At 47.7% G+C, this 5,453-nt stretch overlaps 1 protein-coding gene across 1 annotated transcript in view; it reads left to right on the top strand.

Annotated features, from left to right (window-relative positions):
- Sel1l3 (SEL1L family member 3) overlaps window positions 1–5,453 on the top strand; it is a 112,510-nt gene that overhangs the window by 62,415 nt on the left and 44,642 nt on the right. The window lies entirely within an intron of this gene.

The following is a 5,453-nucleotide window of genomic DNA, read 5'->3' as shown; positions in this document are numbered from 1 at the left end:
CTGGTCTACAGAGTGAGTTCCAGGACAGCCAGGGCTACACAGAGAAACCCTGTCTGGAAAGAAAAAAAGCAAAAACCAAAAAACAAACTGAGGAAGGAAGGAAGGAAGGAAGGAAGGAAGGAAGGAAGGAAGGAAGGAAGGAAGGAAGGAAGGAAGGAAGGAAGAAAAGAGATGCTGAAGTCTGGAGATGTCAGGAGGGAACAAATCAAGTTGAGAGGAGGCATTAACTCACCTCCCAGCACCTCTGTCTGTACATGATGAACGAGCACGGTCCACCACACACAGAGTCCAGCCTTTTATGTTCATCTCTGTTCCCAGTGCTGGGTGTCTGAGAAAGGGCGCCTTCATATGGACCCTGCTACTCCCAAGGGGCTGAGACTTAAAGATATCACCATGACATATCAATGGTAAAAGGGGGGACTAGCAGCAGCCCCTACTTCTTACAGGCTTCCCAACCTTGCTGACTCACTGGACAAAGCCATCAGTGGCTCACATCTGCCCCCCAAAAGCAGAATGCATTAGATTAGACCCACGGATGGCTTGTTCCCGGGCTGAGAATAAAAGGCTGCTGTTGAAGTTGTCTACAGAGGAATAGCCGGAAAACCTACTTGTTGGCACAAACCTAGGTCCAGGAGAGGGGACAGTGGGCTGGGTGGCGTCAGGGACACAGAGGTGTGTGAGATGGTTCACGTTGAGAATGCAACTAGTTTGCTGTGAGGGTTAAGAGGGTTTCCCCCCATCTCCATAAAGGGCCAGCTGGTGAGCATTTCAAGCTTTCACTGTATGGTGAGGGTTTTCTTGTTTTTGGTTTTTTGTTTGTTTGTTTGGTTGGTTTTTTGCACCTGCTGATCTCTGCCAGGGAAATGTGGAAACAAATGTGGCATCTGGGTCTGTGTAGCCACAGCCAGTATGAACCTCCATGGCAGCATTTGCCCGTGATCTATGCCATAAACTTGGCTTTTCCCTGCCTGCTGGCCAGGCCGACCCGAGGGACGGAGCTGGCTAGGTCAGAATCGTTGACTCTCAAGCTTAGTGACTAACTGGGAACCAAAATGCCCTGGGATTGAGTCAGAAACCCACAGTGCAGAAAAATGCTGTTTGATACTTGGAAATAGATGGTTTCTGAAAAAAAAAAAAAAAAAAAAGCTACAGCGGCCATTCTACTGTTGTGAAATAAACCACTCAGAGAGATGAGCCTTTCGGTGAATGTTAAATGTGACGGAGTGAGCCAAGTGGGCCTAAGGATGAAGCTCTGCTGGTAGGTCGCTTTACTAATATGGACACAGTCCAATCCGCAGCATTGCATGAAACCAGGTGTAATCAGCACCTCAGAGGAGGAGACAGGGGGATCAGGAATTGAAGGTCACTCTTGGCTACATAGCAAATTCAATGCCAGCTTGGGATTTGTGAGACCCTGTCCCAAGAAGGAGCAGGGAAGGAGGAGGAGATAAAGAAGTGTGGAGGAGGAGGGGGAGGAGGAAAAAGGACAGAAGACATAAAAAAAAAAATGTCTGTCTCTATAGAGATATTCTAACCCCTTTAGAGGACATCAGGTTTATTTATTTCTTTTTTTCAAATAAGCGTACACACACTTAAGCTGACTCTTCTCTCTGTGTATATAAGTGATTTGCAAACTTTGACCTCAGCCTCACAGCAATTAATTAATATCTTCGTTGTCAAGAAATGTTGCCCTACAAGAAACGTTTTTACAAAATCAGGTTGTAAGGTAAAGGCTGCCTTTCCCTCTTCACAAAGCCCAAACGTGTTCATCACATCTTGCACGTATAGATCACACGTTCAAGAACTCGAATTCGGCATCAATTAGCAGCAGGAAGCAGTGCGTCGCTGACAAGCTCCCTTTCTTTGGAAGATTTGGCATGTGAAATGTTATGATTATGAACGAAAATGTTTAATTGGTCAGAACTGGAGGAGATGAACAGAGAAGATGTGTCTCGCAGCTGAAAGGCCGTGTGATTAGGCACTGTGGGTAGGAATTATACACTTAGGGTTGTGTCATCGCTCATTTTCTTAAGAATTCATAATTAATGGCTTCTTGAAGATTGAAGCAGGTGTCAAGCGTTCATTTAAATGTCCTTTTGTTGAGGTATCTATTAATTCACCAGCATAATGTAGCAAACGAGGAGCTAGCTCTCGAAAGCCAGACCTCTCATTAGCAGGCGAAGGGTCTGTCAATAACGCCTTTCTTCCTGCTTGTTACGGCTTGGCTTCTGGGGTGCACAGCGCTTCATCTTTATCAGGATTCTCACTCTGCTCCCTACTTGTGACTGAGCAAAATTTTCCTTCAGGTAAAACTGGAAGGGTTCTTTTTATTCTGTGGCTTAAAAGAACTCCAAATGAGTTCTTCTCTCTCCCTCTCCCTCTCCCTCTCCCTCTCTCCCCTTCCCTTCCTCCTTCCCTCCCTCTCTCCCTCTCCCTCCCTCTCCCTCCCCCCTGCCCCCTTTCTTTCTGAGGCTTCTGGGAGGCATGAATTGCCTCAGTCACACCCCTGGCCACAGCTGTCTCTGCATACTGACTGTACTCCATCTTCATCTCCACTTAACAATGTTTTTTTTACTCTTCATTTAGAGTCAGAAAGGAAGCTTGCCATGTGCATCTCCCTTCCTCTACTGCTAACACCTCCCCAAAGGACATCAATAGTTGCACTAAGAAATGGGGTTAGCCTTGACCCCCACCTAATAGCCACCCCAATTTCTCTCTTCCCCATGTCTACCCCTACCACTGCCTCATGTCCTTTATCACCTCTGCTGCTGTGACACATCTTAGGGGCAGGATTGTGTTCCTCTTAATTCAAATGTTGATGCCTCGCCCCCTAGTATCCCTGAATATGATTGCACAGAAACAGAAGGTAATGTATGTGTGTGTAGTGCTGTTTATTATTTTCCTGAGAGACCACACTCTCAGCTGCAACCAAGCAGAGATTGAAAGCATTCCAGAAGGACAAGGTGTCTGCCCTCAGTATGTATTGATTTCTTCTCTTCTCACTACTTCCTAAGAAACACAGCATAATAGCCATCTATATGTTATTTACAGTGTATTAAGAATTGTAAGTAATCTAGCGGTGATTTAGAATGTGGAGGAGGGGTTGGGGCTGTGGGAGAGTGGTCAAGTACATTTAAGGAACGCTTGAGGCTCTGGGTTTACAATTACCATGTCACATTAGATAAGAAACAGGAATCATGGATTCATTGTTTGTAGGGGTCCTGGAACTAATCCTATGGGATATGGAGGTGTGTGTGTGTGTGTGTGTGCACGTGCGTGCGTGTGTGTGCATGTGTGTGTGTATGCATGTGTGTTTGTGTGCGTTTATTTGTATATGCAAGTGTGTGTTCATTTGTGAACAATACACATGTGTGTATATGGTATGTGTGCATGAATGTATGAGTGTTCATGTACAAACATGTGTGTGTGTGTGCATGTATGTGTGTGTGCATGCATCTATAATTAGAAACTCCTCTTATGCTTATAATGTGTAGTTAGGGTTAAGAACTGGCCCCATAGTACCCAATCTACAACAGAGCTTTTTTTTTTTTTTTTTTTTTTTTTTGGTGAGTCAGTTCTTTATTTAGGTAGACACATAATTGGATGTATTTATTGGGCATGGTGCAATAGTTCAACACATACAATGTAAGGGTGACAGCGGGGAAATTGGCATAGCACCATCAAAGACCTATCATTGCTGTGCATTCATATTGTTTTAAATCCTCTCTACTACTTCTTTTTAAATATTGGCACCATTGTTCCCCTACCGTGTGACAGAACCTTAGGTCCTCATTCCTTCAATGGCAAGTGAACAGTGGGGGTGGGGGGTGCTTTGGACTCTTTTACCTGTTTGTGGGACCCTTTTCCTGGTCCAGCTTTCTGTGATGGTATGTGGCTGGACTTATTGTTATGCTTGTTATGCCATAATTGGTTGATGCCCCCAGGAACCCTGCTCCTCTCTGAGAGGAAGGGAGAAGATATGGGGGGGAGGGGAGGGTCTAGGGGAAGGGAGATGGGAAGTGTGATCAGGATGGAATGTATGAGACAAGCATGTAAGCCATTTCTTACTGGCACTTTCTCCCACTGCCCATCCTAACTCTTGGCTACCCAGCCTTGGCCACAGCACACTGCTCACAGTCCTGGCCACGTCCAGTCTCCTTGCTTGCCTTTCTCTCTCCTCCCCTACAACTTCCTTCGGAACTGTTTTACTGTACCATATGCTCAGCCGCAGCATCCTCTGTGGCCTCGCTGGAGCTCCCACATGGCACCCAGTCACATCTCCGTCACGGCTCAGCCATGCCTGTAGAGTATGGCTAGGATTTAGAACCCTAGACAGCATCCAGAGCGAGGACCTGGGCAGCCTGCAGCTACGGGCGTCTATGGAATCTTGCTTCCCTTCCCTCTCCCCGGTGCAATCAATACGTTTCCCACCCACCCTCACCTTGAATCAAGAATGTCAGATATCCCCTAAGAACCACCACCCCCTTTCACACAGGGAACCAGCAGTACAACTGGCTAGAACTGGCACTGGTTAGCAGGTGTAAGCGTTGGCTAGGACACTGGCCTTGACTCTTGCCAGAATTCTCCTTGGCTCTCCGGGGCTGTCTGGGCAGCGGACCACACGTCCTCAGAAGGCTGTGTCTCCAGAGAATGTGGAGCTGCTGAGGCTGTCCAGCTGCCGCTCGGCCAGCTGTCCCATCCTGAGGTCTGTCTTCCCCTTTCTGTCCTGTCCCCTCTCTTGTTCTGTTCTCTCTTCCCCACTCCCCATCACCACCCTCCTTTCCTCTTTCCTTCCATCTCTTCTCTTTCTATCCCCACTTCATTTTCTCTTCTTCCTCCCCTCCCCCTCCCCCNCCCCCATCCCTCTTTTTGGCCCTCCCCCCTCTCTGGCCTTTCCTGAAACTAGTGACAGCAGCCTTTTACCAGGAAGCGCATCCTTGGCAGAGGGAAGAAGGCGAACAATGTGGCGCCTCCCGGACAGTGTGGCGCCTTTCTCTGATGCTTGGTCCAGGGGTCTGAGGCTGGCAGTTTCCAGACACTGGTCCTCCTGGGACTGGGCAGCAGGCTTTAACCCTGTGATATAAGACATGAACTTTAGGGCTGCTCATTCTGCTGACACTGATTTATGAAGAAAGCAGCTACAGAGTGTTCCAGAAACCTTGGCATTTCTCAGAACAGTCCTGTAAGGCATCCCTGGCTCTGCATCCCTGCCCCACCCCNCCCCCAACCCCATCCCCACCGTGTCTGCTTCTCTCGATCCCACCCCTCCCCTGGTCCCAGGATGCTATTTGAATGCATGAACAACATTGAGCTGCCCCTCTTCCTTTTTTAAAAAATTATTTTATTAGATATTTTCTTCATTTACATTTCAAATGCTATCCCAAATGACCCCTATGCCTTCCCCCCCGCCCTGCTCCCCTGCCCACTCACTCCCACTTCCTGGCCCTGGCATT

This window comes from Mus pahari, chromosome 13 (assembly GCF_900095145.1).
Source record: "Mus pahari chromosome 13, PAHARI_EIJ_v1.1, whole genome shotgun sequence".
NCBI classification, from domain to species: domain Eukaryota; kingdom Metazoa; phylum Chordata; class Mammalia; order Rodentia; family Muridae; genus Mus; species Mus pahari.
The sequence above is the reverse complement of the archived record's forward strand: the minus strand, read 5'-3'. Positions and strand labels throughout refer to the sequence as shown.